Source organism: Lactuca sativa, chromosome 4, assembly GCF_002870075.4.
Source record: "Lactuca sativa cultivar Salinas chromosome 4, Lsat_Salinas_v11, whole genome shotgun sequence".
NCBI classification, from domain to species: domain Eukaryota; kingdom Viridiplantae; phylum Streptophyta; class Magnoliopsida; order Asterales; family Asteraceae; genus Lactuca; species Lactuca sativa.
The window spans coordinates 136290725-136318243 of record NC_056626.2 but is presented as its reverse complement, the minus strand read 5'-3'; positions in this window follow the sequence as shown (position 1 = coordinate 136318243).

Below are 27519 nucleotides of genomic sequence, written 5' to 3'. Positions count from 1 at the left end.
TTAGGACCAAAGTCAAAGGAAATTCTTGATTCTAGACCATCCATGCAAGTTGGAAAATTTTTGGACCTTCTCTAAAGTTTTTTTTGAATACCATAGGACCAATTTTGTAGTTTTGTCTCTCTCTCTCTCTTTATATATATATATATATATATATATATATATATATATATATATATATATATATATATATAGACTCAAGATAAAATAAGAAGGAAATTTTTTGTAGGAAGTTAATAAGTTTTTTTTTCTACATATTTTTTTAGCGAACATACAAAATGAATCATTAGATGATTCAAGAGTAATATGATTCATAAGAAAAAATTCCCATACAAACATCTCCATGATTCATTTTTAAGTAAATTAAGAAAAAAAATACACTTTTATGACAATTTTAGTGAATAGCAACGAAATCATTGTATAAATGAATCATCGGTGTGTTTTTTTGAATTTTTTTTGGTGAATCATACTATTTTTGATTCATCAAGTGATTCATTTATTTTGTTCGTTAAAAAAGTATGTAGAAAAAACTTCTTACCTTCCTACCAAAAAAAATTTCATACCGGATCTATATATATATATATATATATATATATATATATATATATATATATATATATTGTGAGAACTCAAGGACAACTGATCTGTTTATAATTTTTCAAAACCAAAACCATCATTGGACACCTAAATTTGCATCTAAGAGAGATCCAAGCTAAAAAAAGATTTGACCATATTTTAAATGTGCATATATATATATATATATATATATATATATATATATATATATATATATATATATATATATATATATATATATATATATTATATAGGGCTAGGTTATTTTGTTTCTTACATTTATTGTGTGCTAGAATGCACCAATCGGAATTTAGTAAATTTACATAATTATTTAATTCAATAAATATAGGTATTAAATGATTTCCATAATTATATTTATATTAAATGATATCCATAATGATAATTGTCTTTTTATGGAAACTAATTAAATCCGTTATTAATGTCAGCAACAACATTCTTTCATAATGAATTCGCATCTAGGTTTTTATATATGAATTCATATTTTGTTTCAGGACTCACTCACTTAAAATACAATAAAGTTGCATGGAATATGAAAAACGAGAGTGTATTCTGTTAGAATACACTCTCATTCTAGATATGAATTTATTCTGAAACAATGTTATTATTGACATTAATGACGAATTTAATTAGTTTCCATAAAAATGAGTTATAAGTATAGATAACATTTAATATACATATAATTAATACTAAATTCCTATTGGTGCATTCTAGCACACAATAGATGTGAGAAACATTTGAACCTCTCTTTCTCTCTCTCTCTCTCTCTCTCTCTCTATATATATATATATATATATATATATATATATATATATATATATATGCACATTAAGTGTTTTATTTTCAAAAAATTTCAAAACAAATACAACAATGTGATTCTAATAATAGCTTTTAAGAAAATCGCAACTTCAAAACAAAAGTATTCATTTTTTTTGGACCATGGGTCTTTCCTCGACAGAGTTCTAAGAAGTGCAATGATGGTTTTGATTTAAAAATGAACAAATTTAGGGCGTTTTCGGCACGGAGCGTTTGAGAGCTTCTAGCATTTGACAAAACGATCCCTTTTAAACAGAAAGTCTTGTTCGACACTACAAGCTTCTTGCGTTTAGTTTAAACAAAATGCTCTAAATCCAAATGTTATTTCTTGTAGCGTTTAACAAAATGCTACAAGCTACAAGCTATCTGCTATCCACTATAAGTCACCCGCTACCAGTTAATTTTGCCAAACACATCTTTAGAGTTTTTAAAATTTTTAAGTTCTCAATAGAACTTATCTTTTCATTCTCTCTTCTCTCTTTATATATATATATATATATATATATATATATATATATATATATATATATATATATATATATATATATATAGGGTGAGATTCAATAGACAACCATAATTATCCAATAAACAAAAGAACCAATCTTTTTTTTCAACTTTTAGAACCTGTTTTTTATGAAAAAAACCATAAAATACAGAAATTCATAAATTTTTATCCTTTTTCCAATTATATCAAATTAGGAAAAAAAATTCGTCAAATTCACAATGTGAATCTAAATTCACACAGTGAATCCGAAAAATATATTTAACATTTACAATATTATGTTATGAATTTAGATATTTTTAGTTTTTTGTTTTCGATAAAGAATAAGCTCTAGAACTTGAAAATTTTTTTGCTTCTTTGGAGAACCAATAATTATTATATATATATATATATATATATATATATATATATATATATATATATATATATATATATATATATATATATATATATATATATATATATATATATATATATATATATATATATATAACCTATTGAAAAAGTGAAACAGTATGTTATCAACTATAATACATAAAATGTTAGTATATTAAAACTTGAAAAAATTGTTTTACATTATATATTAATTACAAGTTGATCCATCTCTCATTTGTTGCGTGCAAAACCCACGTTAAGTGAGATGAAAGGGCTTGTGATGCCAACCTCAATCTCCCACCAACAAGTCCCACAAAGCATGCTTCATGATATTTTTCAAACCCTACATGCCCATTAAGTGATTCTTTTATGTCAATAGTTTGACCCTCTTTCGTGACTTTTTATTTTCTTTTTTCTTTATGATATTAATGTTTTGTAAAAGACTAGGGGATGCTGGGATGCTCTGTCTAAATATGTGCTCAGGAATATTAGCCTTCTAAATATGTTTTTAAAAATTAAGATACGGAAATTATTTGAATTCAAATATCTTATTTAATTATAGAGTTTAATAAAAATTATATATTGATATAGTAAACATTACAAATATATTTAAATATTAGATTTTCTTATAAAAAGACACAAAAGCCCTGGCATTAGCCTGCTTAATATTAGCCTTCTAAATATGTTTTTACAAATATACTTATTATCTTCTTTAAAAGATGCCACAACATTCTTTACGGATTCGATAATAATATTATCAGTATAATGAACGATGGACGGAGGTACGACGAAAAAAGAAACCCTCGTTTTCCAAGGGATACGAAGTAACGACATTCTTTGTATCTAATGTTACCAGGGATACCAGACCAGAAGAGATTAAGAGCGCATTCGGGAAGTATGGATTTGTAACATATGTGTTCTTTCCAGGGAAGAAAGGGAGAAATGGTCAATACTTTCTCTTCGTAAGATTCAAAGGTGTGGAGAACATATACAAGATGGAGAAAAAGCTTAACGGTATCAACCACAAAGGTAGGGTACTGTTAGTCAATCTAGAAAAGTACATGTGAAAACCACTACCACCACCAAGGATGGCTCAGAGGAACACGAAGAGAATACTATAGGAGTCAAATAGGAGTTCATTCCCAATGCTAAAAAATCGAGACGGTAGGTCCTTTGCAGAAGTTGCAAGATTGGGGACCCAAGAAGACAGGCCAACAAAATCAAAGCCAACAATTGTTTTGCAACCAGATGAAGGAATCAACAACATGATGAGGAAGATTTCCCTGGTGGGAGAGGCCCTATCCTTATCACACTTGAATCACCTCCTGGTACTCTTTGTGCTGAAGGAGGTAACTGATTTTGAGATAAAGTATATAGGTGGTTTAAAAGTCTTGTTAATATTTAAACATTCTATGGGAGCCAAATCCTTTATGGAAAACAGAGAAAGATGGGGTGAATATTTTAGATGGGTTAAACTATGGGACCAAAATCAAAGTATGGAATTTGATAGGATTGCATCGATTAGAATTGTTGGCCTACTAATCCAGTATTGGGGTGAGAAGAATTTTGAAGACACCACAAGCATGTTTGGGAAGAAAATATCCCCTTTCGACGATATTCCTCACCGGGTCGACATGTCTCATGTTAAGATAGGCATTATAACTAAAGCTGAAAGAAGGATTAATGAAGAGATTGAGGTTTTAGCTGGTGGGAACAGAATCAAGATTGGTATCACCGAATTCGATGAAGACTGGTTCCCGTTCAGCTTCGATAATGCTAAAAATCCATATGAGAATGATGAGACGTTAGATGAGGAGGACAATATGGAGAAGACGATGAGGAAGGAGTATCAGATACCTGGGAACAAGCCAACAACGACAACCTGGAAGAGGGTGATTCAATCTTGCGGATGTTCAACTAGAAAACGATGGACAACCAGCGGCCAACCTAATGATGCCGGAGATTCACAATGAAGGGGAAGAAGGTGAAAGGGCATCCCATGGCGGGGAAGAAGGTGAAAGGGCATCTCATGATATGGTAATAATTAATGTAACTGGTTCCATTGCCAAAGTGAATGTGGGAAGTAACCTTGAAAAATGCTCTAGTCACCCGGTGCATGTTAACCCGACCCAACCTATCGGGCTAATGTTGACCGGCTACTTTGGGCCCTTCTCCTCTTATAGACCCTATTGCCCAATCCCAAATGGTACACCAGAAGAACATAACCACTGCCTTAGTAGATCATCCCTAAAGAGGAAATGGGTTGAACTCTCCCCTACAAGGTTCCCCATAAGAACCGTCACCCCGATGGCTGACATTGATGAACCAACTGAATTGGGGCATATCACAGATCATACCAACCATCGATGCTTGGATGAGGAAAATACTTCCATAGACCTGAATAGAGATGACTGCAACCTCGGTGACAAAAACACCTATGTAACAAAACAAAGTGAATGCACTGCTACTTCTGATGAAGCTGAAAGAACAGTGCAAATTAGGAACAAATTGGGTTTCGAAATCACTATGGGTGACCCGTTACTCAATGAAATCCTGGGAGAAACTAGTGCAGATGATGTTCACCAAAGGTGGCTTGGGTTCGGAGGCTGAAACAAAAACACATAATCTCTTTTTTTGGCATTCAAGAAACACAGCTGCTTGATTCCAATAATATAGACGTCGAAGGGTGTTGGGGAACTAATGACTTCGGTGGTGATAGGGTAGACGCGACTGGAAGATCAGGGGGGGACACTAAACTTATGGGACTGCATAATTTTCAACAACATTGAAGCAATCAAATCTAAATACTTTCTCATCAAAATTGGATATTGGAGAGGAATACAAGGTTTAACAGTAATTGCTAACATTTATGGGCCACACCCCCCAACTGAGAAGTTGAAACTATGGGAAGATTTAAAATGGATAAAGAGAGAAAAGCAAGGCATGTGGATTGTATTCGGAGACTTCAATGTAGTTAGAAGTCGTGGGAAAGACTCAATTCCCAATTTTGTGCCTCAAGTGCTCGAGGCTTCAACCAATTCATACGTGAAATGGAGCTTTTAGACTTAAGGATGGGTGGACACCGGTACACCTATCTTCACCAATCTATGCTTAAATTTAGTAAGCTGGATCGATTCCTGGTATGCTCAAACTTTGTGAATTCATTTCCTCCGGTTTCTGTCACCGCCCTACCACGTGAGCTCTCGAACCATTGCCCGGTCCTATTATCAACTTCCCATCTCGATTTTGGGCCATGGCCATTCAGATTTTTCAATGGATGGATACATAGAGATGGATTCGATACCTTTGTGGTGACCACATGAAATAACTTCAAGGGGTATGGGCCTCCAAATCTCTTCTTGGAAGCGAAATTTAAACACCAGAAAAATGAGATAAAAAATTGGAGGAACTTGAATATCCCGAAGGAAGAGGCCATGCTTAAACAATTAAAAGAAAAAATTGACAATCTTGATAACTTGGCAGAATCTAGAGGGCTCACCTCTACTGAACTGGAGGGAAGGAAGAATGGGCAACAAAAAGTCATGGAGTTGGAGAAACTTGATGTATTAGACCTAAAACAGAAATCGAGAATCAGATGGGCGGTTGATGGTGATGAAACACACGATTAAAAAAGAAGTATTTTGTTTTTTTTTTTAAAATAAGTTCCAGGAAAAATGGCCATCGTGTCCCAAACTTATTAGCAACAAGTTTCGGGTCCTTTCGGACGCTACTAGCCTAAATCTAAAAGCACCATTCACCATGGAAGAGATTAAAATGGCGGTATCGGATGCATGTATAAGATCATAGTTAAAATCCTAGCTATACGATTAAAAGGAGTTGTGGGCTACAACATAGATGAGCTCCAAAATGCATTTGTTGAAGGTCGCAATATTCTTGATGGTCTACTGATTGTCAATGAAATCTGTACCTGGCCAAGAAGATAAAAGAAAATTCTACTCTTTAAAGTAGACTTCGATAAAGCATTCGATTCCGTTAACTGGGAATATTTGGATTTAGTGATGAGGCAAATGGGATACGATGAAAAATGGAGGAGATGGATTCATGGTTGTCTCACCTCGGCCAAGGCTTCAGTTTTGATCAATGTCTCCCCAACAGAAGAGTTTGTAATGGAGAAAGGTGTTAGACAAGGGGACCCCTTATCCCCCCTACTCTTCATCATAGCAATGGAAGGATTAAATGTGGCCATGAAGACGACATGTGAAAAAGGGATCTCCCAAGGGATTAAGATTCCAAATACTAACGTTCTGTTATCTCACTTATTCTATGCAGATGACGCATTATTTGTGGAGGAATGGACCAAAAGCAACATCAAAAATTTGGCGAGAATACTCAGATGCTTCCACATAACATCGGGCCTAAAGGTGAACTTTAGCAAATCAAGAGTATTTGGAGTTGGAGTAACACTGCAAGAAACAACCTGGTGGGCCCTCCCACTCAGATGTGAGCCTTCTTCCCTTTCATTTAACTATCTTGGAGTACCCGTGGGAGCCAACATGAATCTCATAAGGAACTGGCAACCAGTAATCGACAGGTTTCAAGCTAAACTCAGATCTTGGAAGGCAAAAACATTAACATTCGGTGGAAGGCTTACACTGATTAAATCAATGTTAGGGAATCTTCGCACTTATTTTTTTCGATTTTTGTAGCACCGATCGGCACTATAAACATCCTTGAAAGAATAAGGAGGCAATTTCTATGGGGGGGGGGGGGGGGGGACAAATAATCAGAAAAAGATCAACTGGGTGTATTGTAATAAAATTGTTTCTCCAAAATCAGCGAATGGACTTGGAATTGGATCATTGCGTTCTTTTAACATTTCGTTGATTACAAAATGGCGGTGGAGATACAGAAGCGAGCCCAATTGTATGTGGAGCAAAATCATACAAGGAATAGACAACTTAAAATACAAGCATGTTGATTGTATAGCCAAAAAATCAATATGTGGGGTATGGAAGAACATAGAAAACATCAAGGGAGAATTGGAGAGACTGGGAAAACCGATGGGTAATGTGATGAGAAAACAGGTCAACGATGGAAAAAGCACATTTTTTGGCTGGATGGCTGGAGTGGAAAAGGAAGCTTCAAAACAACACTCCCAGCGTTATACTCCTTAGAAAAGAAAAGGAGGTGTTTGGTTGCTGATAGGATTGTCAATAGTGGGTTAAATTGGGATGGGAAATCAATTCCCATTAGTGAAGATCAAGTTAGAGAACTATCACTGATCACATCGTGGGTTGGTGATACCAAAATAAACAAAAATCCGGACAAGTGGATATGTATAATCTCCCCTAACGGTAACTTTCATGTTGACTGTATGCGACAAAATATAGACAAGCCATCAAATCTGGGCAGCGTTGAAAGAATTGAGTGGATCCCTGAAATTCCCAACAAGGTAGCATGCTTTGTTTCGAGGGAAAATATGGAAAAAATTCCAACTACAACCGGTTTAGTAAAAAGAGGGGTGCAAAAACACGAGATCCATTGTGGGCTTTGCCTAGATACGGATGAAACAACACAACATGTTTTTATAACTTGCTCTTATGCAAGGGTAGTTTGGGACTAAATCTCAAAATGGTGTCATGTTAAATTCCCTCCTGGGGATTCTGTTGGAGATATCATTAATTTTGCAAGATCATGGGATCAATGTTCAAGGAAACGGAGGATAATGACCTGTATATGTTATGGTACACTCCGGTGGCTATGGAAAGCAAAATGTGAAAGAGTCTTTTAAAAAAATAAGGATCTCGCCTAGTATGGTGGTGGATAATATACAGTCCATGGTGTTTATGTGGCTTAAACACATGAGTTTGAAATACCCTATTAAATGGACGGATTGGAGCATATATCCCTTCTGGTGAGGGGAAGAAAACCGGTGAATATTTGAACTGGAGGCTAAATATTTCGATCTAGCGTTTGGTCTTCTCCTACTCTTTTTGATACATTTATCTTTTGTACTATTTTTGACTTGTAAGTTTTGTTTGTTTCCTTTCCTCCTCTAGCACCTTGCTAGTGGAGTTTATCTCTATTAATATATATTTGCCGGTTCCAAAAAAATATAATAAAAAAATTCCTGATTTGAAAAGGGGTTGCATTTTTCACCGCCTTCAACTTTTATTTTCATGTTGACTTGATTTAAGAAAAACTTTGTTATTGATCATAAATGTGCTAAGAAAAACTATGCGAAAAATAAAAACGAGTCCCTAAATACAATTTTTATATATAAGCAAAATTTGTTAATACTATAATAATTCGTTAAACGTTATAATTTATTAGGATTCGTTTTGATGCATCCTATGATTTCTAGATTTTTTGTTAGTTTACTCGTATTAGTTATACGATAAATAAATTTTTTAAATATCTTTTGGAGTTAATTAGCAATATATATATATATATATATATATATATATATATATATATATATATATATATATATATATATATATATATATATATATATATATATATATATCATAGAAATTTGGGTATAGAAAGGCTTGAAAATTCTGAAAATCATGTGTACACTTTCAGATTAAAGTATTTGAGTGGTACTCCTAACCTTTAATCGAATAAGACTCGGAAGAGTTTCAAGAATAGAGAACATGAAGTTATGATTTTCGTGATTGTTGTTGTACCGGGAAAAATGATGACCAAAATGATTAAGTACTTCATTTGTCTAAAAAATGTCAAGGTAGTTTTCTTTGTCCAAAAACCACTCCAATTGTCAAAACCAGTTTATAACAGTCATAAACTGCCCCTTGGACCCCGCCAGGGGCTGCCGTCCCTTAGACCCCACTCCCAGGGGCGCTGCCCCCGGACCCCCGTTCGTTTAGGGGCTTCACCCCTAAATGACAATCTACTTTGAATCTTGAGTGAGCTTAAACAAGTGTGCACTCCACACCTTCCTTACTTGTTTAATATTCATCAAGATTGATTTTTGGTCAACAAATCAATCCATTACACTGAAATACACATTGATGATACAAAATCACCTACCAACCTCCCTTATTTATGTATAATATTGATTAACTTAAACAAAACATAACAACAACAAATTGATGTATAAATGAAATGTCGTGACGATTGAATTTCACATTAGTATATTATTCAATCCAAATATTCGAATACCAGGGTGTCACTAAGGATTGAACGCTTTCTATTTATAGTGAAAACATGAAAATAATACACACAATAATTTATATTCTCATAAGTTCTAACTTGACACTATATTTTACTAACTTGTGTTCCATCCTTCAATAAGCATATCAAAGCCAAATCCTAACTTTTTGAAGCAGTTAAACTTCATGCTTATATAGGTAGCCCTTTTATTCTTGCTCCTGCAAATGCAATTTTTCAAAAGAACTATTATGTATATAAATTCAGCCTCCTTTACTTGCAGTACTGAACACATACCTTGGGATGATGATAATAATGTGTTCCAATCTTCAAATATCAAGCTTTCCACATTGAATTTGTCATCTAATATTACTTTAGATGGGAATTGGGAATCTCAATATAAAAGATTTTAAGTGGACTTTAAACCCATCCCTACAGCCACTTTGTGCACAAGATCTCTTGCTAACCCTTTGGTTAGATGATCGGCTAAATTAAACCGAGTTCTTACAATCTCCATAGATATCAAACCAGTCATGATGAGCTCATAAATCATGCTATGCCAAACACCTAAATGTCTAGACTTTCCATTGTACACTTGACTATAAACCTTAGCCAAGGTTGTAGCACTATCACATCTGATAGAAATGGTAGATATCGGTTTGGCCCATAATGGAGTTTCATAAATCAAATTCCTTAGCCACTCAACTTCTTTACCAATTACAGACAATGCAACAAACTCAGATTCCATGGTTGAGTTAGTAATACAAGTCTGTTTCTTAGATGTCCAAGAAATGGCACCTCCCCCAAGAAGAAACACCCAACCACTAGTAGAGGAGTGATCCTCTAAGTTGTTAATCCAGCTGACATCTGAATAACCTTCCAAAACAGAAGGATATCCACTATAAGTTAAACCATAATTCATGGTCCCTTTCAAATACTTGAATACTCTACTCACAACTTTCCAATGATGTGTATTAGGATTACTAGTATATCTACTAAGCCTTCCCATAACATATGTTATATCAGGCCTAGTACTAATCATGGAATATAGACAACCAATAGCCCTTGATTATTCAAGTTGAGACACTAGAGATCCTTTATTAGGTAGAAGCTTAAAACTAGGATCTATAGGAGTGCTAACAGGAGAACAATTCTCAAAATTAAACTTTTTGTTAATATCTTCTCAATGTATTGAGATTGAGAAATTGAAATCCCATTGTTTCCTTATTTAATTCTTATACCAAGAATTACCTCAGCCTCACCCAAGTCTTTCATTTCAAAACTAGATGATAAGAATTTCTTGGTTTTATTAACTTCTTCTAAATCAATACCAAAAATCAACATATCATCCACATATAAACAAATCATGAATCCTTTACCAGAAGTATCAAAATTGCTATATACACACTTGTCATCTTGGTTTAATGCAAACCATTATACAATACAACATCATCAAACTTTTGATGTCATTGTTTTTTGGTGCTTGTTTCAAACCATATAATGATTTCTTCAACTTGCACACTTTGTTTTCATTTCCATGCATCAGAAACCCTTCAGGTTGTTTCATGTATATTTCCTCATTTAAGTCACCATTCAAGAATGCAGTTTTCACATCCATTTGGTGAATCACAAGATTATGTATAACTGCAAGAGCTAATAATAATCTAATAGTGGAAATTCAAGCAACAAGAGCATAAGTATCAAAGAAATCAATGCCTTCCTTTTGTCTAAAGCCTTGGATAACCAATCTAGCTTTATACTTATCAATTGTGCCATCCACCTTCATTTTACATCCTAATGTCTTGCAACCAGTAGGTAAATCAGACAATACCCAAGTATTGTTATGTATGTTGAGACACAGTCTCGTCCTTTGTTCCTTTAACTAAATATAGTTGAAAATCGGATGCAAAAGATTTAACTTTTCTAGCTCTAGTACTCTTTCTAAGTTCAAGTACAAAACTTGTACCACCAGAAGCATCTTTAGCTTAAGTTGTGTTCTTGCTGAAAGATTGTTGAATCATGTCCCTTGGTCTAGGTATAGATGTAAATCTTTCTTTATCAAAGATAGCATCTCTTGACTCTATAACAATGTTAATAGACACAAAGTCATTAGATTCTAACACATAAAATCTATAAGCTTTGGAATGCTCAACATATCCAATAAATACACAATCTATACCTCTTTCACCCAATGTTTTCCTTTTGGGTTCAGTGAGCCTCACAACTACTTGACAACCCTAAACCTTGAGATAACTCAAATTTGGTACCTTTTTGCACCAAAGTTCATAAGGAGTATTCTTACTCCTTTTATTTGGATTTCTATTCAAGATGTAACATGTAGTTAACACTGCCTCACCCCAAAACCCTTCACTTAATCTAGAATAGGATAACATGGAATTAACCATTTCTTTCAAAGTCCGATGCTTCCTTTCAGCTACAACATTTTGTTGTGGTGTATAAAGAGATGTGGTGTGATGTAATATTCCAGTTGATTCAAAATAATTTGGATCATAATACTCACCACCTCTATCAGTACGCAAGACTTTTATTAATTCATTTTTATGAAGCTCAACTTGTTGTTTATAAGTATTAAATTTATCAAGTACTTTCATCCTTAGAATGTAGCAAATAGACATAACAATATCTAGATGCATCATCAATAAAAGTAACAACATACTTTTTGTTTCCAAGGGAAGGTGTTGCATGGAAATTACATAAATCACTATGTATAAGTTCCAACTCCTTGCTTTCCCCAACCACGTCTTTGAAAGGTTGTCTTGTAATTTTAGTCAACATGCATGTTTTACATTTTTCATTATTTTGCAAATCAAAAGCAAGAATTAAACTCATTTTAGACATGTCTTTTAATCTCTTGTAATGAATGTGTCCTAGTCCAGCATTCCATAATTCATATTTATTAAAATTATTTCTAGTGCTAGTAGAAGCCATGCTAACAAAATTATCAATAAAAGGATAATTAATATTAAGTCTAATCATTCCATTGCATACATATCCAAATCCCATAAAAGAAACATGTCTTGACAAGATATACTTGTCACTTTCTAATACTTGTTAGTAACCACGATTATTTAAAACAATTTCAGACACAAGATTCTTTCGAATCCCTGGTACATATAAAACATTGTTCAGACACAAACACTTTCCAAAAGTAAAGTAAAGTAAAATATATCCTAAACCCTTGATTGGTTCAATTGAAACATTTCCTATTTTCACCACAGATCCATCTTTAATGGGTTGACATTCATTGAACCAATGAAGATCTTTACATATATGGGTTGTTGCTCCGGAATCAACCTACCTTGCAATGTCATCATCCTGCACATAAAATGCTTCAGAAATCATAGAAATATAATTCTGAACATATTTAGAATTTTTCATGGAAACAGAAATCTTACCTTGTTGCTTTTCTGGATCCTTGGATCCACTTGGTCCAACACCATTCCTGTTCACTTGGCGAAGACGACAATCTTTCTTGAAGTAATCCTATTTGTTACAATTCCAACAAACCAACTTTTCCTTATTTTTGGAAGACTTGTCATCCTTAACTTTAAACTTCCTTTTTCCATTAGACTTCTTGGGATTCTTTGAACTTTCTCATTCTACCATGTTCACAGAAGAGGAATCAAATTGGTTCTTGCCTTTAGGATTGTTATCAAGTTCTTGAGTCCTTAAGGACTCATCAATCTGTAAATGGCTTCCAATTTGAGTCAAAATTAATTCCTCTTTGTTATGTATCAGATTATGTTTCAAATCTTTCCAGGAAGGGGTCAGTTTGTTAATGATATTAGCTACATAAATCACTTCATCCATTTTCAGATTGTGTTGAGAAAACTGTCTCAGGATCCTTAACATTTCATGGAATTGTTCCATAACTAGCCTAGAGTCAAGCATCTTGTAACCCATAAAGTTACTGAAAAGAAACTTCTTGCTAGAAGCATCTTCACCCATTTATTTGGATTCAATAGAATCCTACAGTTCTTTTGCAGATTCGAAATTTTGATAGATATCAAAAAGAGAGTCAGACATAACATTAAGAATATGACCACGGCATATGTAATCATCATTTTCCCACTTTGATCTCCTTATTGTTTCCTCCAAAAGGTTCATCTTCAAAAGATGCTGGTAAGACTGGCATGGGTGTACTCAAAACACATCACTTTCAGAATGGTAAGGAGAAAGTGCATCTTCTTCTGCCATCTACAAAAATCTTGCCCTTCAAACTTGTTCAATTTTTCAAACTTGCTTATCATATCCTTCACAGAATCACCAGTTGCCATGATCACAAAATACTTTAATCTTTGTTAAAATTTGCGTATAGAAAGGCTTGGAAATTCTGAGAAACGTGTGTATACTTTCAGATTAAAGTATTTGGGTGGTACTCCCAACCTTTAATTGGATAAGACTCAAAAGAGTTTCAAGAACAGAGAATATGAAGTTATGATTTTCGTGATTGTTGTTGTAACAGGAAAAATGATGACCAAAATGATTAAGTACTTCATTTGTCTGAAAACTGTCAAAGAGTTTTCTTTGTCCAAAAACTATTCCAACTGTCAAAACCAGTTTATAACAATCATAAACCGTCACTAAAACCGGATCATTAATAAGGGTGAAAATGAAGTAAAAAACTAGGTTCATTTATAGAAAATTTAGATTTCTAAGCCAGGGGCTGCCGCCCCTTGGACCTCGCTCCTAGGGGCGCTGCCCCCTAATCCCCTCATTCGTTTAGGGGCTTCGCCCCAAAATTACAGACTACTTTGAATCTTGAATAAATTTAAGCAAGTGTGCACTCAGCACCTTCCCTACTTGTTTAATATTCATCAAGATTGATTTTTGGTCAACAAGTCAATCCATTACACTTAAATACACATTGATGATACAAAACCATCAACAATATATATATATATATATATATATATATATATATATATATATATATATATATATATATATATGTGTGTGTGTATGTGTGTGTGTGTGTGGGGGGGGGGGGGGGGGGTTGGGGGTGGTGGGGATACATCTCTTATTTTTCAGAACCAAATAAAACTTTTTCTTTATGCCTTGAAACGATGTTTTTTTTTTGTGCAGAAATTCGCACTTTATTAAAACATTTTCAGTACACATGCTGTTTCAAATTACCAAAGACCTATTGCATATTGTTCATTTAATCACTTGACTTCCTAATCAAATTCTAGCAACATTAGTACCGCTACCTGTGATACATATAATTTGAGCGGGTCAGGTTTGGGAAGGTGGTGATACACATAGGTTTTTCAATCGCTTAATATCATTATGATCATAATCGATAAATAATAATCCTACAAAACCAACTATTACCGCCAATATAAATATATTAAGCGACATAGATATTTAAGACATTATAAGGAACATAGATATAAAACAATGATCCTATGGGATCTATTATGATGGATCTTTGTAAGGAACGATCATACCATTCTTCTTTGGGAATTTCTTGGTAGTGTAAGTCAGTAAGGAAACCATGATATGGATAGCGTATAAACACCTATGGGAATGAACACCTAACTATCTTACACAATACATTTGTGGGTTATAAATCTACACTAACAATGCAATTCACAAGAATGTCTAGAATAATCAAGTGTTGTCATCTTATTCTGGTAGATGATATATATACCTACTTGGTTTCTTGATACATACCCATCATTTTTGGTTATCTAAAGGAATACTAGAGCAATACTCTAGTTCATAACCATACCCTGACATGTAATAGTGCCACAAAACATAGTTCTACTCTCCGTTCCTATCTCTCCCTCTCACGCGCACACACGGACACACACACACACCTAATATAAGACTACCCACTTATTCAACTTACTTTGAACTAAGTATCCTTGACAAGCCTTAGTTTATAACTAGACCAAATTACGATACCTGAAATCACTTCCAAGACAGTTTACCTATTCATGAAATATTGTCACAATATAGGGTACATAATTTAGCCCAAAATAATAAGCTTTTGGTATATTTAATCTTTTAAGTAATAATACTTCTATTAAGATTGTCATGTAGTATTACCAAATATATACTTAACATATATTCTAGATAATAGGCATTCGAATCATATATAAGCATTGAATTGATATTAAATACTTTTATTAAAAGTATTCTTATTAAAGTAGACATGCACTTACCGTATAAGGTATAAATTTAGCACATAATGCAAATAATAAGCTTTCAGTATATATTTAATCTTTTCAGTAATGGATACTTATACTTCTATTATAATAATGCTCCTGAAAGTAACTACAGACTTCAATACGAGATAGACATTTAATCTCTTAACTAACAGATACTGTTATTAGCATCATGTTCATGAAAATAGTCATGCACTCACTATACGAGATATATATTTAAGCTTTCAAATACTTAATACTTGTATTTAAGATTATGATCATGAAAGTAACTAAACACTCACATAATTAAAGGTGTTAGACTTTGCGGGAAACTTAACTCTTCGCCTAATTTTTTCTTTTCCCTTTTACATGACCTAAATATGAATATTACTACTTTTTTAAAATTCGTTTGTTTTATTCGAGACTATATTAACAATATATCAAATTCCTCATTAATCCTACAAAATACTAAGTACTATCATATGAGTATTGACCAGATCAGATCATATTGGAGGTATGATCCATTTTGTAAATAAATATATAATTTGGAAAATCCACTTCAAACACCTCACTAAGATAATGTCTAGACATCACTCCCGTAAGTAGACCAATCAATATTTTAATTGGAATTATTGTTAAATATTATTCATAGGTTCTTAATAACAACAATGAACATAAATACAACTTACACTTAAAAACATAGTAATTGAAATTCAACCTACATGATTTCTAGCGAAAACTTGGAAATTCCGCGAGCAGAACTTTGATGATGAATACTTCTTTCTGTCGGCTTTCCAATGCTGCATTACGTTGCTACGAAATCCCAAAAAACTCAAAAAGTCAAATGTTGAGGGAGCGGGAAATGTTTAGAGAGAACGGTGTGAAGAAAAGTAAGAAAATGAGGCCATATATATAGGATTTCAAAAAGCGCGTTGCACCATGGGCCACACGTCGCAATATTATGGATCCACATCATTGCTGATTAGGTGGGAAGAGTTAGGTCTCTAGGTGCCAAGTGACGCGTTATTGTGGTGCCACATCACCCTTCATAGGTAATTTTTTGCATTCTTCGAAAAAAATAACTTTCGCATACAAGATCCGTTTTCAATGTTCTTTATATCCATGAATTCATACTTCTTTTTCCTACAACTTTCCTTTAGATCTCAACAGCTAAATTGCTGTCTATCTTCACTTTATATTTTAGAAAGATTGTATTGTAACACCCGTTTTCCAGGATGGATCAGTTGAATACTTGGAGGGATCAAAGGTAAGACTTTTGGAAAATATCTAGTGCCACGACGTGGTGAATGGATCACCACGACATAGTATGCCAAATGCATTGAATCCACATCTAATGGTCGCCATGATATGGCAAGAGGAATTCCACGATGTGGAAACACCTGTAGCCCAAGCTCATGATCTTTTAGGGTTTCTTCCATATTTAGACACCTAATCTCAAGGAGTGGAGTATCGTCTTCAGCCTCCAACGCCTCATCACAAAACCCTAGTGTTTTGGTCAAATATTGATCAAGTATTGTTCAACCAAATTGTATGAGAGGTTGTGGTGTTTATGGCAATGCAAATATCGAATAGTGATCAAAGTGAGACAAGTGAGTTTCTGGAAAGCCCTTGATCATTTTTAGGATATTCGGCATAAAACCTTGGGAGGTGATAATGATCTCTCGCCTTGTTGTTTTTTATTGATTTCAACGAGAAGTTACATAAATGATGAAGATAATACAATTGAAAGTGTAGTAATAGAGCTAATTATGTATGTAGTGTGTATATTACAGGTGTATTTATAGTCTAGACTAAATAACAATAACTCTGATATCTAGGATCCTCTTGAATGGGCATATGCACATTGTTTGAGTTGGTATTCCCGAGTCTTAAGACTGGTTGAAACGATTCTTCATTGAGAATAAATCTCTTATTGACCATTTCTACACATTTGAGAAAAAGAAATAAAAATATGATCGTTAAGAGTGTCAGGAAATAAAAATAACAATGGTCAAGATCCTAAGAAAGGTTCGAGATCCTGAAGATCCGGGATCCTGGATAAGGTTTTGGATCTTGGCCCTAACAATTGTCCCTAAATTATACCTACGAAATATTAAGGCTAATTTCAAATATTTAAAGGTATATTTTTAAAATAAATAATGATAAAATAAAAGCTTTAATAGATAGGATAATTTGAATCTCAACGGGTAAATTTCTAGTTGTTGAAGCTAGCATACTAATCTATCAAATCACCCATCTACCTTTACACAATTCGTGTATAAATACGATATTCAGTCTTTTGTTTTTTCCTGACTCTTTCATATTCCTTCAGGCATTTATCGAATACCATCGTAGTACTATCCTCATTACTTTTCTTCTTATAGTTCTTCGTCTTTACTCACGGGTAAAAAAAGTAATCCGCTCTTGTATAAATGCCATCACTGTTCCTAATGATGATTTCATCGATTAGAAGGCCTCATCTTATGAGGAAACTTTCACTTTCAATGATAAAAACATCGAAGTCCTGAAATAAGTTTGGGCTTTTTCCGCTGGTGCCATTTTTAGTGCTTTTGATGCAAGGATCCAACTAGATTTCGTTTTTGATTCGTGGTTATGTTTTCCCGAGCACCCTCACCCTAGGTCTTTCTTATCCTTTTCCCAGGATTATTTCCTAGTTCTTCAAGATTAAAAAAGTCTCGTATATTCAAACCATGCTAACGGTTTGGAGGATCCACTATTGGATCGATCGAATGAACCGATCCATGGATCCCGAGATTGGTTTGAATGAATTAGCCCATGTTTAAGAACTTTTGACCTTTGGGAACTATCGTTTTTTTACTGAAAGTCAAAACTAATAAAGCATCCCTTATTCTAAAGTCCAAGCATAATGATGGTTCCTGGAAAGGAAAATACTTTTTTTTTTGCGAAATGCGACTCCATTCCTTATGGAGGTCTCTTGCCGCAGTCCTAGGTTTAGAAGGGCATGGTTTCATATTTTTATGATAAGGATCCTAGCATTCACACTTATTATGTTGTTTGATTTTTTTTTGCAGCTTTCAAGTTTGAAGGGCTTGTTCCTCCTGCTGAAGAAAGTGAAGATAGGAACGAAAATTTTCCTGCTCTGCCGGTAAGACTGATAGAACAATCAAGCTCGATCATCCTAGCCACCAAGAAAGATCAACTTTCATTATCCCCATGGCTACCGGTAAGGATCCTATATTTTATTTTATTTTGTATGAAAGTTCTTGAACTGACAAAACTTTTTTGTTATGCTTAGGATCCAAATCTACTCGTTCTGGTGCATGTTTTACCCTTGCCGACCTTGATTCTACTATGTCCAACGACCAATTAGTGGTTAAGAAAGAAAAATCCTCTCTTCTTTCCAAGAAAGATCGTATAGATTTGACTGTCAAAACTCCAGGATCCCGAAAAGGAAATCAACTAATGTTTTTAACTTGGAGAATCTCGGGGTGAACAAAACATTGAAGAAGCTGCTCTCATTCTCTCAATCTGTAAGTATCCTTGTAGTTTCTTATACATGCGTTCTGTTTTCACTTCTTTGCTTCTTACAAGTGGCTGATCATATCTCTCATTCCTCTGAGGTTCTCCAAGTTAAGCTCAACCAAATAGAACAAGCTTTGAGGGAGCAAGAGGCGTTTAACAAGTATCTCCTACATAGGGTGGAAAACTAGTCAAGGAAAAGCCAGAAATAGAGGAAGAGAAGATCAAAGAAGTAATAGCTGAGGCCAGGAGTAGTGTTGACGATGTGGTTTGGGAGGCAAAAATCAAATTGGTAGATGACGTCAAGAACATGGGATCCTGGGACGAAGTTGGGTGGTGTGAGGCTCTAGCCAAACTGACTCGTAGGCCTGTCAATGATTTTCAGGATCCTGTAGCGGAAATGAGAGAAGAAGGAGAATAAGAGAATAGAAAGAAGTAAGAGGAAGACAAAAAGAAAAAGAGAGAGAAGACCCCAGTTGGGGTGATAAGCCTTATGTTAGGTTTGATTAGTAAAAATAATTTAACATCTTTTTTTGTAAACGATATATTTTTTTGGGGTTGATGGGCAACCCATTTTTAACTTCATGCTATTGTTGCTTCATATTTCTCTTTGCTTGTGTGGTTGATATTATTGTAGCGGTAGGATTTCGGAAGATCTTCAGGTTGTTAGGATCCTTCTGATGGGTTTTAGCCATAAGAACTTTCCTAGGTGCGCATGCAAAACCCTAATGCTTGGATCTAGGCTTTCTAATTAAACATGCTTTGAATCCAAGACTTCTAATGACTAATTAGGTATAAAACAATACAAAATCAGATCTAGAAGCATACCTTTGAATCTCTTGTTTGATCTTGTTGTCTTGGAGCTCTAGAGTCACAATTGTCACTCCTCTAATGGCTTACAAACACCAAATAGCAAGGAGGATGATTTGAGAGAGAGGAGAGGGGAGGAAATTCGGCCAGGGATTCTCTACTTGAGATGAGATGCCGATTTCCCTTTGCCATAGGGTCTATTTATACTTGTAGACTCGTTGAGGGTTACAACTTAAACCCTATTTGGATAATATTTCCTTAAAGCAATCCAAATCCATTCCTTAGATAACCTTGGACGATTTTAAGCTATCCCTAGCTTCTAGAATTCGTCCATCCTCTATCCAATAAGGATTTACAGTCTAAAGTTTAACTATCAAACAATTGACAGTTTATACCCTCTTATTTAATTAATCTCTTTAAGTCACCAAATTAATACCAATTAATTTATGACCTATATTAATCAAATAACAATATTATTATTCTTTATATTATTCTCATAATATATTAATAATATTTATTCTCTCTTAATAAATCATCCTATCACGTTGCTATGCTGAAGGCAACCCAAAAGGACCATGCACAATCGGGTCAAATACTTGCCTAATATAGTTGCAGCCTTAGACACTATTCCAACATTCTCCTAATTGGACAAGTCTAGTAACTATATGCACAAGTACAATTCGATTTGCAATCGTAGCTCTCAAAGACGCTGTCAAACTCTGATCTAATCAATCTTGTCCATTAGATAAGGGATCGTACAGTCCTCTATTAGATATCATGCTGACAATTCTATGGAATGATTAGTCAAGCATTTAGGTTTCTCGATCTCTGATTTATTTGACATAGAACTTAATCGAAGACATCAATTCAGTTCTGACCGGGCCCGGCACATAAGTCAAATCAAATCATCGAGCGGCCGAGATATCACTTTTACCTTCTTAGGATAAAAGTTACAGATAAACTTTGACTTATATGCATTTACTTATTCATTAACCAACTATACACAACAATGCGTTTTATAACACTGAGTTACTGATGCGTTTTCGCATTATCAATGTACAATCAATTAACAAATAACAAACCATATATCTAGGTTTTAAGACTATATGATATTATCATCTTGCGATCACCCTTTTACATCATATTCCATAAGGTGATTCCAGCAAGCGCGGGTTTGTTCCAATGCTCAAAACCAGTTCATAAGCACTCATGAACGTCGCAACTATCTTTTGCTATGTCTAATACCATTTAGACAATCTACGCACCAATTCACGACAATCTTCATTCATATCTACTTCCAACATATGAACGATTGTGGACAATTTGAATAATTCGATTATTCTTAACAAATTCAATTATTCTGGAAGTCAAAACATGCAAAATGAAACAATAGTTAAACAATTAACATAAGATAGTAACATTACTCATAAATAAAACTCCTTTATTTAATCATCAAATGTTAATTACATTTATCTATTACACGTTTCTACTACTATCTAATCTATGCTAATATCATCCTTCAGCCCAATACTCCTATCATGCTGCAAGTGCTTAACCATACTCAGTCCCTTCGTAAGCGGATCTGCCGGGTTATCTTCTGATGATATCCTCTTCACTACGAGTTGTCCTTCTTCTACACGATGTCTAATAAAGTGATATTTTCTGTCGATATGTCTTGATCTACCATGATCTCTCGGTTCCTTGGTGAAGGCAACTGCTCCTTCATTATCACAGAAAATCTTCATGGGCTCCTTTATGGCAGGTACAACTCCAAGATCACCGATGAAGTTCTTCAGCCATATTGCCTCCTTCGACGCTTCACTCGCTGCAATGTACTCTGATTCGCACGTTGAATCAGCTACGGTTTCCTGCTTGGAACTTTTCCAAGTCACTGCTCCTTCATTTAGGGTAAAGACCCAGCCCGACTGCGAATGGTAGTTGTCCCTGTCGGTCTGAAAACTGGCGTCACTATACCCTCGCACCTTCAAGTCATCACTCCCTCCGAGGACTAAGAACCATTCCTTCGTCCTCCGAAGGTACTTAAGGATATTCTTCACCGCAATCCAATGGGCTCTGCCAGGGTTCCCTTGATATCTACTAACCATGCACAAAGGAAAGGCTACATCAGGGCGAGTACAAGTCATAGCGTACATGATTGAGCCAACTAAGTCCAATTAGTCTCTTACTTCTCTCTCTTACTATCCTTATTCCCAAAATGTAAGAAGCCTCTCCGAGGTCCTTCATAGCGAAGCACTTCCCGAGCCAGGACTTAACTTCCTGCAGAGTCAGGATGTCGTTTCCTATGAGTAATATGTCATCGACATATAGAACGAGGAAGCTTACTATACTCCCACTGGCTTTGACATATACACAAGATTCATCTTCTCTTCGTACAAATCCAAACTCTTTGACTTTCTCGTCGAAGCAAAGATTCCATCTGCGAGACGCTTGCTTAAGTCCATAAATGGACTTCTCAAGCTTACACACTCTATTCGGATGCTTCGGATCCACAAACCCCTCTGGCTGAGCCATGTAAACATCCTCAGCCAACTTTCCGTTAAGGAAAGCGGTCTTGACATCCATCTGCCAAATCTCATAATCATGAAATGCGGCAATCGCTAGCATCACTCTAATCGATTTTATCTTCGCAACTGGTGAGAAGGTCTCATCATAGTCAACTCCGGGAGTTTGAGTAAAGCCCTTCGCGACCAATCGCGCTTTATATGTGTGTACGTTTCCATCCACGTCGGTCTTCTTCTTGAAGACCCATTTGCACCCAACGGTCTTATGTCCGGGCACATTATCAACCAAATTCCAAACTTGGTTATCATACATGGATTGGATCTCGCTATCCATTGCCTCTTTCCATTTTGCAGAATCTGGGCCTGCCATGGCTTCCTTATAGCTATTAGGTTCATCAAGATTTATTAGTGTACCATCACTAATATACGTGTCCCCTTCGGTGGTAATATGAAAACCATAAAACTGGGGTTGAACTCTAACTCTATCGGAACGTCTAAGAGGTAAGGATTCGTCAATCGGTTCAACCGGAGTTTCCTCCTCGGGTTGAGTGCCAGCGGTAGAGGTTCCTTCATCTATCGACTCTTGAATCTCTTCAAGTTCGATTTGCCTCCCACTGTCTCCTTGGCTTATGAGTTCTCGCTCTCGGAAAACTCCTCTCCTCGCAATGAAGACAACATTGTCCTTCGGTCTATAGAAGAGATATCCAAAGGATTTCTGTGGGTAGCCGATGAAAATACATCGCTCACTACGAGGTTCGAGCTTGTCGTGAGTATCTCGTCTTATGAAAGCCTCGCAACCCCAAACCTTGATATGTGATAACGAGGGAGCTTTCCCTGTCCACATCTCGTGAGGCGTTTTGGCAACCTTCTTAGTAGGGACGTGGTTAAGGATATGGGCGGCAGTCTCTAAGGCATACCCCAAAAAGAGATAGGTAGTGAAGCACGACTCATCATAGAGCGAACCATGTCCAACAAGGTTTGATTATGCCTTTCTGCCACACCATTCAACTGCGGTGTCCTAAGAGGCGTCAATTGTGAAACTATTCCACACTCCTTGAGATAATCGTGGAATTCAAGACTTAGGTACTCTCCTCCTCGATCGGATCGAAGCATCTTGATTTTCCTGTCCAATTGATTCTCCACTTCATTCTTGAACTCTTTGAATTTTTCAAAGGTTTCTGACTTTTGCTTGATCAAATAGATATACCCATATCTACTATAATCATCGGTAAAAGTCACGTAGAAGCGGTTCCCATCCTTCGTGGTTGATCTAAACGGTCCACATACATCGGTATGTATTAGGTCCAATAGACCCTCACCCTTTTCTCAAGTACTTGTGAAGGGTGACTTAGTCATCTTTCCAAGTAAACAAGACTCGCACGTGTCCTCTTCCCTAAGGTCGAATGACTCCAACACTCCATCCTTTTGGAGTTGGGCTATGCGTTTCTTGTTGACATGTCCAAGACGATAGTGCCACAAGGATGGTCTATCCATACTATTGGAAGATTCTATGTTCAAAACATCATTTCCTAAGTTATCAACAATCATAACAGTTTCATATATTCCATTACATGGTATAGCTTCAAAATAAAAGACACCATTTAGATAAGCTAAAATAGAACCATTCTCATTATTAAAAGAAAATCTAAAACCTTGTCTAAACAAACCATGAAATGAAATGATGTTTCTAGCCATTTCTGGTGAATAGCAACAATTGTTCAAATCTAAACATAAATTATTCCTAAGCACTAAAGAATACACTCCAATCTTGGTCACATGCGACGATCTTATGTTCCCCATGATTAGATTGATCCTTCCTTGCTCCACATCCCTACTTCTTCTTAGTCCCTGCACATTAGAACAAATGTGATAAGCACAACCGGTATCAAGAACCCAAGAAATAGCATGATTAGAATCGTTAGATTTAATTGTGTATATACCTGCAAAAGATGGCTTGATCTTTCCTTCCTTGATGGCTTGCAGGTACTCTGGGCAGCTTCTCTTCCAATGTCCTATCTTATGGCAGTGGTGGCACTCTGCCTCCTTTGGGTTAGGGAAGGGCTTAGCAGGATCAATTTTGGTCCCACTAGAAGAGGCACCATCTCGGGCTTTAACCTTGCGATAGTTCTTAGACGAAGCCTTCCTCTTCTTTCCCTTCCCTTGACCAATAACCAAGACAGGAGCAGCGGGTGGATTGGGAGTTGGTGCAACAGACTTGTCTTTGAAGTTGCTCTCAGCGACCCTCAAGAGACGTTGGAGTTTGCTTAGGGTGACCTCCTCTTTGTTCATGTGGTAGGTCATCCTAAATTGATTGTAGCTCAGAGGCAAAGAGTGAAGCACCATGTCGATCGCCAAGTCCTCCCCGAAGTCAACATTTAACTTGCGAAGGCGGTCGACATACCTTTGCATCTTTTGCAGGTGCACTGTAAGAGATTCTCCATGACCCATCTTAGCGGAAATCATGTTAGTGAAAATCTCATAACGCTCTTGTCTCGCGTTTTGGTGGTATCTCTCCAATAAGTCTTGATGCATCTTGTACGGGTACATGTCCTCATAGGACTTTTGGAATTCGAAGTTCATGGTGGCTATCATGATGCAATGTACCTTGGTTGCATCGTGCTCATGAGTTTCAAAAGCGGCCATTTCAACCGGAGTAGCGATTTCAGGGTTAATAATCTCGAGCTTCTCATCAAGGACATACTCCTTATCCTCATAGCGAGCAATGATGCGAATGTATCTTATCCATTCGCTAAAGTTCGTCCCATTGAAAGTGACCTTTTGACAAAGGTTCATCAAATGTGAAAGAACTAGCAGCAGCGTTGTTTGCATTCGACATCTACAAATAGAAAGGACAAAGATAGATTAGAATATGAATCCCTAATTATCACCCAATAAGAAAAAAATTAGGGCTAGGATCCAACAACAATATTTACATATTAGAAAAGGGATGTCGTAATCCAACATGCAAATAATATGAAGGTAAGTGAATAACGATTCACTAATGCTCCACCATAAAAACCTAACTATAAGTCCTAAATGTATTGAGAATTCCTAGGTTCGGATGAGATTCATTGAAACTATTCAATAGCATGTTTAAATCTCGATATACCCCTCTTGTTTGTGACTGGGATACCGAGGATCAGAAAGCGGGTGTGAATTACCATGCAAGTTCACACGGTGCCTTCATTGTAACGATCACCTATTCGATGTGCCGGTAAACCACACACGCTCCATCCAACTATGATAAATAATGAATCACCCTTTGCCACCTTTGCTTAGAGCCAATTAGTATGCCGGTAAACCACACACGCTCCATCGAACTATGATAAATAATGAATCACCCTTTGCCACCTTTGCTTAGAGCCAATTAGTGTGCCGGTAAACCACACACGCTCCACTAACTTCTTAGCAAGGGTGAAAAGTGTAATTTCATGGGATTGCATCAATTCACTTTTCCTAAAGTAACTAAGATTGGGAAATTTTAAAAAATATGTAGTTACTTTGTATTTCATATTATACTTTTAATGAGAGGATGAGGTTGACCTATCCTACCCGTTCGACTAACTACCCTCCACCGATCAAGCAAGCGGTGGGTGTGAGTGTACACCCATTAAGAGCCATTTTATAAGCCGCAACCTTATACCCACCTTATAGACCGGCTTCGTGAATGAGGCCTACTAACGGTAAGACTAGCATTTTAGTTATACATATATATATATATATATATATATATATATATATATATATATATATATATATATTAATCGTGTAATATTATAATAGCTGAGGCAAGGAGTAGTGTCGACGAGGTGGTTTGGGAGGCAAAAATCAAATTCGTGGATGACGTCGAGAACATGGGATCCTGGGATGAAGTTGGGTGGTGTGAGGCTCTAGCCAAACTGACTCGTAGGCCTGTCAATGATTTTCAGGATCCTGTAGCGGAAATGAGAGAAGAAGGAGAATAAGAGAATAGAAAGAAGTAAGAGGAAGACAAAAAGAAAAAGAGAGAGAAGACCCCAGTTGGGGTGATAAGCCTTATGTTAGGTTTGATTAGTAAAAATAATTTAACATCTTTTTTTGTAAACAATATATTTTTTTGGGGTTGATGGGCAACCCATTTTTAACTTCATGCTATTGTTGCTTCATATTTCTCTTTGCTTGTGTGGTTGATATTTTGGTAGCGGTAGGATTTCGGAAGATCTTCAGGTTGTTAGGATCCTTCTGATGGGTTTTAGCCATAAGAACTTTCCTAGGTGCGCATGCAAAACCCTAATGCTTGGATCTAGGCTTTCTAATTAAACATGCTTTGAATCCAAGACTTCTAATGACTAATTAGGTATAAAACAATACAAAATCAGATCTAGAAGCATACCTTTGAATCTCTTGTTTGATCTTGTTGTCTTGGAGCTCTAGAGTCACAATTATCACTCCTCTAATGGCTTACAAACACCAAATAGCAAGGAGGATGATTTGAGAGAGAGGAGAGGGTAGGAAATTCGGCCAGGGATTCTCTACTTGAGATGAGATGCCGATTTCCCTTTGCCATAGGGTCTATTTATACTTGTAGACTCCTTAAGGGTTACAACTTAAACCCTAGTTGGATAATCTTTCCTTAAAGCAATCCAAATCCATTCCTTAGATAACCTTGGATGATTTTAAGCTATCCCTAGCTTCTAGAATTCGTCCATCCTCTATCCAATAAGGATTTACAGTCTAAAGTTTAACTATCAAACAATTGACAGTTTATACCCTCTTATTTAATTAATCTCTTTAAGTCACCAAATTAATAAAAATTAATTTATGACTTATATTAATCAAATAACAATATTATTATTCTTTATATTATTCTCATAATATATTAATAATATTTATTCTCTCTTAATAAATCATCCTATCAAGTTGCTATGGTGAACGCAATCCAAAAGGACCATGCACCATCGGGTCAAATACTTGCCTAATATAGTTGCAGCCTTAGACACTATTCCAACACCTTCATATTACTGCAATACTTAATTTTCTGCCAAGGGGCCTTATGCAATCAGGATCCTAAAGAGTTTACATTTTACAAGAACACTTAAGATCCTGAAATAGTTAG